We start from the raw sequence: 11,555 nt of genomic DNA on the forward strand, positions 1-11,555 counted from the left end.
ACTTTCTCCATGAAGGAATGCTGGAACTGTGAGAAAAGGCAGGCTTCCTTTCTCTGAAAATCAAACACAATGAATTAACAGCATTCGATAGTATATACGATCCAATAATTTTAACCTCTACAAATCAACGAATCAAAGCTTGTAAGTATGCATATCCTAATTGCGTACCTACGTTACATAGAATGCCATGCACTTCATAGGGTGTTTCAAGGGCTGCATTAGAAACCTGACATGTCACATTCCGTCTTGACAATCCAGCCATCTGTTGATAGACGTTATTGATTCGGTACAACCCTCTGTTCCGTTTGCTTTCAGCAAGAACAAATGAATCATGTCCCAGTATAAGTAATACTTTAACGGGTTCTGATCCATTGTTAGTTTTGCAATAAACAACGGAGCCTTCATACACATAAATGCATTCTGTTGTGTTATAGTCGGGGTACTGTGGGCCGAGGACTGGATAACTCGGTCGCTCTGAAAAACAACACAACTCATTAAAATCATTTTTTTACAAAACATTTTCAAGTCCTGATGAAAATGTACTTTACATTACTGCTTATGTAGTTATTATTATTTTTACACTTAAATGACTCATGTTTTCATTTCAAGCATACATAATAAACTAATTGCCGGAATTCTTGATGAATTACAATTAAGGTACCTGAAATATAAAGCTGCACAGGTTCCGTGCTATCCACTGTATTGCACTCTAAACTATATGATCCCTCGTCTCTTTCATTAAAGTGGAATAAAGTTAATATGTACAAATATTCAGATACTTTTTCCTCTTCATAATGATGGCCTTTGTGCAACTGTATATATTCGATGTTTTTCTTCCATAATCGTCTCTGTAATGCATATGGCCATAAAGCAGCGTCAGACGGAAAATAACCCAGTTTGACGTCGGCGTCGCGAAGAACTGGGCTAAGAGGAACGAGAGCGCCACATTGGCCAGGAATATCTGTAAATTATAACGTAAAAATATTATAACAAAACCATTTGTCTATTTTATGTTAATGCTAAATTGATAGCCAAAAAATGCTCAGATACATAGAAACAATACCTCAATTCCATGAGACTCCAAATTAAACCCAATTAAAAAAAAAAAATGTTGATTAAACAAATATGTACTAAACACTTTAATTTTTACATAAGAAATAAGTGTGAAATGTAAAAATTGTTAATATTTTAAAATGAACCTCGTTATATACCTTTCATATTTAAAGAAATCATGCTTGTTGTAATTGTTGTGTTTGTTGAACATTCGGCGTAGAAGGAAGATCTGTTGTATTCAATTGAAGCCGTCCATCTTAAGAAGAACGACGCATCCTCCGAATATCTTGTAACATTTGGCCCATTCATTGTTTGAAATTCTGTGTCACCTTCCATTATGTATTTCCATTCTACCTCACATCTCCAAGGGTAGAACGGTGTTACTTTCAGGGTAACCTCCCTGTTCACAAAAACTGGCCCGACCAAAGATATTGTTCCATACTTGTTCTCTGCTGCACAGAAGTAACCAATAAGAGCTGAAATATCGGATGGGAGCCATAATGTATCCACGGAGATTGCACATGATGAATGAATGGAATATTAGTATCGTTATTTTAATCAACGAAGGAGTTAGGGTTTGCAATTGAAAAAACACACACGTCAGGAATCGATATTCAACCCGACATTAAAATAAAACAACAACACGTGAAATAGCAATGCCTGATTGGTGATGATGATTGCCATACAGATCGATGCTAATTCGAAATATAACAGGCTCGTCATTTAACTCGTCTGCCACTTAGACTGTTGAGTTAATTAGTCATTAAGGTCCTAAGACGAGTTCTAAAAACGATTTCAAAATAATGTATCAATTGCATGGAGTATACTTCGTTGTTTCAGTTTAAGATATGCAACTTATTTCACCGATTGAGCACCAAAAGTAATATGACACAGGTGGCTTCGCCACAAGCGAAATATTTACTTTTGTATTTTTAACCCGATATAAACAAATTTTCTTTTTATTCCATGCCTATAATTTAACAAAAGCACAATTTATTGATATTAAATAGGACAATTTTAACCTAATGACGTCATACTGGATACGAAATTTAATGACGGCATTGCATGTTCTTCCAGGCATTAAAAGTGTTTATGTTACTATTGTAACAATGAAACGATTAAACTCTGAGAAAAAAGTGAAATTACTTTTTCGATTAACTCAGTGTTTTAAACGATGAGTTTATCGAGATATAATCCTCCATTATATTTAAATAAACCACCGGAAAAAATGAAATAAAAGTACTTTCGCTTCTTAGAACAACTACTAGTTTGTCGTCTACTTTACATTCGTTTACCACAGACCCTCATCCAAGTTTGAAGAACGCGAGAACTACAAAAGTAAAAGATTGACACAACTTATATAATAACAGCTGTTAGAAAACCAACCGAACAACTTACCGAGACCAGAAATCAAATGATACTGGCAATACTTATCCATTACACTAGCGCGTTCATGTTCGACATTGCAATAATCAAAAGCTTCTAATATATAAATGGTGGTAGTGAACTTGTTCTATAATACGAAGATTCGCGCATGCAATGTTTCTTTAATAATTATCGCCCGAAGGTTGCAATTGTTTCAAAGTAATCAAGATAAAACACTTTACCACACAATACAATAACCACACAATATCCTTTTATCGTTGGTGGTTAAACTTTTACTTTCAGTGGACAATCACTGCCAATGTTTACATTCAAAAAACAATGCACGAACAAAATAGAAAATAAAGCATTTGATTAATCACAGTTGAGCAAATAATTCAATAGGAATATGAATGGCACCAGGATTAAACAACAATTATGTTAAAAGTCGCAAGTACACATTGATACTTATCAAACGCGACTTACAACGCCACATGGCAATAGACGAAGTTTCCATCAACATTTAAATGTCAATATAAATGTGTTGAAACGGTGTTCGTGATACCGTTTTGGACGCTTAATGAAAATAATATTTCACTGGGGATGGGTTTAAACCGGTTACCATGATTATATCTCCAACTATTGTCCCAGCTATTATACAATTGTGAGGTTTTGAATACACTGTTTTGATCGTAAAAAGACCATTTGATAATGGCTTTGAAAAGGTATGATACAATGTATTTTTTAAATACAGTACTCTGTGCTCTCGACCTTTTGGATATATTACTAATGAATATAAAACACATATGGGCAGGGCAATATATTGCAATAAAAAATAAGAAAATATGTTTCTAACACACTTGTAGAGTACTGTCAAACCGCTATGAAATTAGATGTATCTTGTTTGACAGAGTTTCCTTTGCTTTCGTCTATACATTAAGCCCCATATCTGAGCCGTTACAAGAAGACGGAGACTACCCGTTTAAAAGCTAGCGTACGGATAGATTACATCATTGCAACTTTTAACGCACGATAGTTATTTATTTATTATAGGGAAACAGTAGTGTTTTTTTAATACAATCGTAGACCTAATGTCACAAATAAGCCAATGGATTTGGCAAATATTTAACTCATATTGAAATTGGTTGCTTTCTTGTGGCGTTAGAGAAGAAAATTCCCTGACAACTTTATCTCTTTAATGACTAAGTCTTTCTGGCGGCGGGCAACGAACATAAGCTTTAGTGAATTTCAGTTTGTGCAAACGAATGCTTAAATGACTTAACACATTTTGACATTAAAAAGTATATTGCTATTTTCCATTTTGATTTCATAATTTCATAAAGTTTCATCAACCACAAAAACAGAAACAATAATAAAATGTTGCATTTGTTTTCTATTATAATATATGTGGTTACATTGTTGCCCATATCAGTACATTTTAAGATCTCAAAATGGAACAAAGGTCTTAATTGTGAGTTACACTCCTTGAATATTTCACTTATAGTAATACAATTACATTCTAACATAATTATTACTCGACAGTACTGACCTGCTGCTGACCTTTATGCATGCTGATATTATTGATGATTAATGGCGAGATTACCCGTTTTCGGAACGTCATGTGCATTCTCGGTCACCTTCATTTGGCGATAGTTGACTCTGATTGTAGTTTAAATACAGGCATAATTATTAATTTACTTGTCGCTCTATGATAAACGTACATGACAAATTTTATATTGTCCAAAAAAATCACGTGTTAGGGTTAGAATTAGGTTGTGGCACATTGCCGCCGACAAATTTAAATATTTATTTTAGTAGGCATTTCATTTTCATCTTCAACCGGATGTTTTATATACACCTTATTATTTTTTCAACTTTTAAGATTTTAACAGATTGGATTTACAAAAATGCACTAGGAATAGGAAATGCATTTTCTTTAGAAAAGTTTAAAAAAGCTATTTGAAATAATTGGAGTAATAATTTAGCGCTCGACGCTAACCCCACGGTGTCCCGGAATTCGGAGGATAACAACTTTTATGGAGGGACTCCAGAATCTCCAAATCAGGTGTTTCAAGCAGTTTATCATACCGTTTTGGCAGAAAGTTCTTTAATAACCTAAACTACATCAACTTTAATCAGAAATTAATTTATATTACAATTATTTTATTTGTAGATTATTAAGCTAAAGAAGTAATAAAAAGCACACCGTTAGTTTTGCTACTTAACTTCCAGTTTCAAATCACATCCAAATCAATCCGCTTTCTCTTTGTTTGTAAATCGTTCTTTATTATTTAAACAGACCTACATGTACGAGGTTTTAACCCCTGAAGCATGCACAATAACGATGAAATTGCCTAATCATTCAAACAATGAAAGCCTGTTATATTTAATATCTTCCATACACATGCTTTCTATGTACATTATTATGTACATCTTTAGATATGAAAATATATTGGAGTTTAAAAACTGACCAATAAGAAGCATTAATAAGAAAATAAGAAAAACGTAATACTGCATGTATATAAAACTCTATGAATTCTATCGGCTTTGACATCTTTTGTAGAATGATTTTTTGTACATTTGTTGTCAGAATTATTGATGAACATCTCAGAAAAAGGATTAACTAAACCGATATTGGCCAGGTGGTTGTTTAGGGAAATCGTTGACGTGAACGGACAACTAACGACTGATCAAGCAATGAATAGGGTAACTTATAATACAATACCAATGGAAACTTCAGATACAAGCCCCAACGCATACGTAGTAAACTCCCCTGACTAGCACACCACCTACGAAAAGGAAAACAATTTGTCTACATGTAATAACAAGTATCAATTAAAAGCGAATTTAACTGCACCTTCACGTACCTATGCAAACATGTAACTTAATTTAGCATCATCATATATTCATGCATTTCTCAAACATGCAGCTAATAACTGTTTGTCTAATTCCCATTGCTGCACTATCAACCAAGCATTGTTGCATAAAACGCGTTGCCACCTCGGGCGAGATTGCGTCATCGTGGAAAATCGCGGAGATATATAACGTCGTAGCCAACGCTGTTGTGCGCGTTATCACAGCGTCCATCTGCTGCTACCGCGTTTCCGCGTACCGTATCTATTTGGAACTATAGTAATTTATGTCACTAGTGACTATTTCTTAGAAGTTTAATTAGCATACATTCATATATATATGAATACCATCTATTTATATTGTAAATACCGCATATATAATGGTTTGAGTGAATTTACGCTGTTTGACTTGATTTGACTTAAAACAGCATCCGGATTAAGTTTGCAAATCCGGAATTTTTGCAAACTTATTTTTTTTATTTTTCACCCAATGTTTTTTATTTTTGTATTTTTAAAATGTGTTAGGTAATACTAATAAGAGATATTTTTTGTTTCCTGAAATTTAATTTAGAAATATGTTTTTTTGGCATTTAAAGTCAACTTTTCCAATGGGAGTCCCATTGGAAAATGGCCTTCCCATTGGAAAATGGCTTTTTCAAGCTTTTCCAATTGGAAAACTGGCTCTATTAAAATTGTGGGAGAATTTGGAACATAATTTTTAAAATTGAAATTGACTGTTTAATTAAGAATATTTTACACTCACTACATGAAAAATAATATATTCATTAAAAATGAAGAACCGATAGATTCATTTAAGGCATTTGTTTGCGAATCCTTCCCATGAGTGAATCTTTCCAATTGGAGGATTCCCACATTCAAAGTGGGAAAGTATGAACATTGGAAAATTCCAATTGGAATATTTGGTTAATGGGAAAATTCCAATTGGAGAATAAAGTTCAGTTTTAAAATGGGAAATTTCCAATTGGAAGGACAGGTAAGATTTTGTAATGGGAACATGTAGGAAATGGGAATAAAGAAAAATATTGCCATATTTAAAGCAAAAATTAGCAAAATGACACTTCTTACAATGTCCTTACCTGTCAACTGTCGACTTATCCATATTCCTCATCGCTGTTATACTATACAATGGTTAGCATGACGTCTAACCATCGTATTGCTTCATTAACCCTGTATCAGATACTAGTACAATTTTTTATCCGATTGAAAAAAAGACAAACAAAAAAATCCATCTTTCATCAATGTCACAAAAACGCTGTCGTTAAGCTTGATTACAAACATCTTGCCATTTAACCGATTATTTTCAAGGTTAAAGGCAACTAAAATTTGGTCAAGAATTAGCATTAATGAAGTTCTTTGAAGTCGAAGATATAAACTTTTTTACACTTCTATCTTTGTTAAAGACCACATGATTATGTTCATATATTTACACAAATTATAAAGGAGTCGGAGAGGTGATGGAGATCTATTGTATGAAAAGGCTTAATTTATGGTATTTATGGGTAAAAATAGTGAAGGAACGACTCGCCATACTGTCATTATTTCATGTACATTGTGCTATATGAAATTATTCTCGTTCACCAGAGTGATGGTGCCATGCGTTACACATTTGATTTATCACTATCAAACCTCTTGTAAATGAGAATGTGTGAATATGGTGTTGATAAATCAATGAATGGGTTAGAAAATAAACATTTTGAATTTTGAAAAAAAGAAGCCTGAACTTGAAGAATACTGCCATGACTAATGAGATGCAATGTGCCAGGCCGCAAAAGTTTTATCAGTGAACATATTAACAGACAATTAAGATATTACATTCAAACAGGGAAAAAGTAATATGAAAACCTATCGCTGTCGCTAAAGTAATGCACCAGTCAATGGTAAGCATCCCCCCCACCCCAGGTCCGGGGGGACAGTCGATGGTTTTGTGTTCGCGCCAAAATAGCGGGGAATTGGCCTTGGACCGACTGTGTAGCTCAAGGAATTTGGTCGAAGCGCTAGCGGTTTAAGCGCCCGGCGTGCGCCACCTCTAAAATAATCGAAGTTTACTGTTTTCATCAATATCGGAGAAACAAAGGTAATAAAATAAGCTCATAATGCACCATTTTCGACTACACACATGAGGGAGTAACCCCAAATTCCCGTAAAACAGTTTATGCCATATACTTTCGGTTCTGAGGGAGGAGCACATGTCAAAAGTTGCGCCCCTAAGTTACTACCCCTCTAACATCAATTCCTGGATCCGCACCTGCGATGTGCCATGTTTCCGCAACCTGGGAGATTTAACAAAAACGCTTCTGTTTCTGGGGCTGTGATTACGAAGTTCGTAATCACTGCTTCTGCTGTAATAAACCAAGATGATACTTGACTTCTACTACTACAAGTTACCTAGATTCACGTGCATTATTTAGCACGTTATTGCTATGTGTTTCACAAGATTTATACCATGTGTACTGCTAATATTTAGCATTCTCAAACATTTATTGTTGAATAAGATTTTAGCTGATAGCTATTTTCTATTTGTCTGAAGATGATGAAAAACATAATCTTATATATTCAACCTCAAGTCAGTTTCCTAGTCTGAATTTTGAGAGGATACAAAAAGTATTCCTGGTGGGTACAACCTTTAAGGTAAAAGACAGACACAAATACATGCTACCATACTTTTGAGAGGCTTTGCAGTGGATTTTAGTCTGAATTCCAGGGAATATTGGTCTAAAGTCCAGCGGATTTTGGTCTTAACAATATCAACATTTATTATTTAAGACTACATACAGAAATTTGAATGCATATTTACTTATATTTATTTAATGATCTAGAATACATACAATAAAAGAATAAATAATATATTATGATATTATAATCAATTGTCAATGCATATGATAAATAAATAATACATAAAACAAGAGGGCCATGATGGCCCTAAATCGCCCACCTGAGTAAAAGAGTTTAACCTTTGTTATTAATATAGCTTGTTTCTCAAAGAATATTGAACAAGAGCTGTCAAAGTATGTGACAAATGCCCCCCAATGTGACATTGATCTATGAACAACTACATAACAAGAGCACCGCGAAACGGAGCATTATACGCCCGAAGAAGATTCGGCTTGAGGTCCTTTTAATGTAAGTGATGATTTGTATAAAGTTAATTGAAAATCGCTTTATTAGTTACCAAGTTATGGCCCGGACACGGAATTGCTAACGGACGAGTAACAAAGATGTGGCCCGGACACAGAATTGCTAATGCCCCCCATGGTGATTCTAGTCTTTGAGGTATGGACCTGGAAATTGCGCGCAACACATCCTTTTAATGTAGTGATGATTTGTATAAAGTTATTTGAAAATCGCTTTATTAGTTACCAAGTTATGGCCCGGACACGGAATTGCTAACGGACGAGTTACAAAGATGTGGCCCGGACACAGAATTGCTAACGCCCCCCCCATGGTGATTCTAGTCTTTGAGTTATGGCCTGGACATGGAATTGCTAACGTCCCCCCATGGTGATTCTAGACTTTGAGGTATGGACCTGGAAATTGCATGTGACATCCTTTTAATGTAGTGATGATTTGTATAAAGTTATTTGAAAATCACTTTATTAGTAACAAAGATGTGGCCCAGACACAGAATTGCTAACGCCCCCCCCCATGGTGATTCTAGTCTTTGAGGTATGGACCTGGAAATTGCGCGCGACACATCCTTTTAATGTAGTGATGATTTGTATAAAGCTATTTGAAAATCGCTTTATTAGTTACCAAGTTATGGCCCGGACACGGAATTGCTAACGGACGAGTAACAAAGATGTGGCCCGGAAACAGAATTGCTAACGCCCCCCCCATGGTGATTCTAGTCTTTGAGGTATGGACCTGGAAATTGCGCGTGACACATCCTTTTGGACACGGAATTGCTAACAGACGAGTAACAAAGATGTGGCCAGGACACAGAATTGCTAACGCCCCCCATTGGTGATTCTAGTCTTTGATTTATGGCCTGGACATGGAATTGCTAACGTCCCCCCCATTGCTAACGGACGAGTAACAAAGATGTGGCCAGGACACAGAATTGCTAACGCCCCCCATTGGTGATTCTAGTCTTTGAGTTATGGCCTGGACATGGAATTGCTAACGTCCCCCCATGGTGATTCTAGACTTTGAGGTATGGACCTGGAAATTGCATGTGACATCCTTTTAACGTAGTGATGATTTGTATAAAGTTATTTGAAAATCACTTTATTAGTAACAAAGATGTGGCCCAGACACAGAATTGCTAACGCCCCCCCATGGTGATTCTAGTCTTTGAGGTATGGACCTGGAAATTGCGCGCGACACATCCTTTTAATGTAATGATGCTTTGTATAAAGTTATTTGAAAATGACTTTATTAGTGACCAAGTTGTGGCCCGGACACGGATTTGCTAACGCACCCCCATGGTGATTCTAGTCTTTGAGGTATGGACCTGGAAATTGCGCGCGACACATCCTTTTAATGTAGTGATGATTTGTATAAAGTTATTTGAAAATCGCTTTATTAGTAACCAAGTTATGGCCCGGAAACAGAATTGCTAATGCCCCCCATGGTGATTCTAGTCTTTGAGGTATGGACCTGGAAATTGCGCGCGTCACATCCTTTTAATGTAATGATGCTTTGTATAAAGTTATTTGAAAATGACTTTATTAGTGACAAAGTTGTAACGCCCCCCCCATGGTGATTCTAGTCTTTGAGGTATGGACCTGGAAATTGCGCGCGACACATCCTTTTAATGTAATGATGCTTTGTATAAAGTTATTTGAAAAATGACTTTATTAGTGACAAAGTTTAAACCCCCCCCCCATGGTGATTCTAGTCTTTGAGGTATGGACCTGGAAATTGCGCGCGACACATCCTTTTAATGTAATGATGCTTTGTATAAAGTTATTTGAAAATGACTTTATTAGTGACAAAGTTGTGGCCCGGACACGGAATTGCTAATGCACCCCCATGGTGATTCTAGTCTTTAAGGTATGGACCTGGAAATTGCGCGCGACACATCCTTTTAATGTAGTGATGATTTGTATAAAGTTATTTGAAAATCGCTTTATTAGTTACCAAGTTATGGCCCGGACACGGAATTGCTAACGGACGGACAGACGATGGAGGCCATAACATAATACGACCCTTCGGGCGTATAAAAAGTTTATCTTGCCTTTATGTGTCAAATACATATTGCAAGTTATATTAAATTGCCTCTGAGCAAAAAAAACAACAATCATACTAAATGACAGCCAACACTCTTTATGTCCTCATATTCAGCATTCCATTGTGAATAAACACTTTGTGTATCTTTCACCTTAGAGGTAGGGACATGGGTCTTGCACACGACACATTGTCTTGGTATGTTGAAAACATATGGCATTTTCATTTTAAAATCTGTCCATATAAGAGAAAGTCACAGCGCGGACACGACAGCCTATAATTTCCTTCAGGTTGCCATGGCAACCAGAGTTCTGCAAGGAATTAATTTTTTTTAACAATTTTGAAAAAGCACCAACCAAGGACCATTCTTGGTTTCATCAAAATTGCCCAAGCGGTTTAGGAGAAGATGATTGTAACCAATTGTTGACACTTTTCCTTTAGGTTGCCATGTCAACCAGAGTTCTAAATGGAATTAATTTCTTTGAACAATTTTGAAAAAGCACCAACCAAGGATCATTCCTATGAAGTTTCATCAAAATTGTCAAAGCGGTTTAGGAGAAGAAGATGATTATAACCAATTGTTGACATTTTCCTTTAGGTTGCCATGGCAACCGGGCCAAACAAAATTATGTGAACAAATTTAAGAGAGGTCCATGCAAGGACACTTCAAACCAAATTTGCTGAAGATCTATCAAGGGGTTCATGCGAAGAAAATGTTATGTTTTTTACTAATTTTAGCTCTGGTGGCCCTTAAAAGGGGCCAAACAAAATTATTTGAAAAGACCTGACAGAGGCCCATGCTAGGATGCTTCAGACTTGAAGATCCATCAAGCAGTTAATAAGATCAAGTTGTTTAAAGGTTTTTCTATTTTTTGCTCTGGTGACCCCTAAAAGGGGCCAAACAAAACCATTTGAACAAAGTTGAGAAAGGACCATGTAAGGATGCTACATATCAAGTATGGAGTCATTCTGACCTTTACTTTCAGAGGAAAAGATGTTCAGTGACAAGACAATGTAAAAACAAATGACCCCTGAGCAAGGCCAATTTGACCCCGGGACAATAATTTGAATACCTTTGGTGTAGGTCCACTAGGTAACACT

The sequence above is a fragment of the Mya arenaria genome, chromosome 11 (genome assembly GCF_026914265.1).
Source record: "Mya arenaria isolate MELC-2E11 chromosome 11, ASM2691426v1".
NCBI classification, from domain to species: domain Eukaryota; kingdom Metazoa; phylum Mollusca; class Bivalvia; order Myida; family Myidae; genus Mya; species Mya arenaria.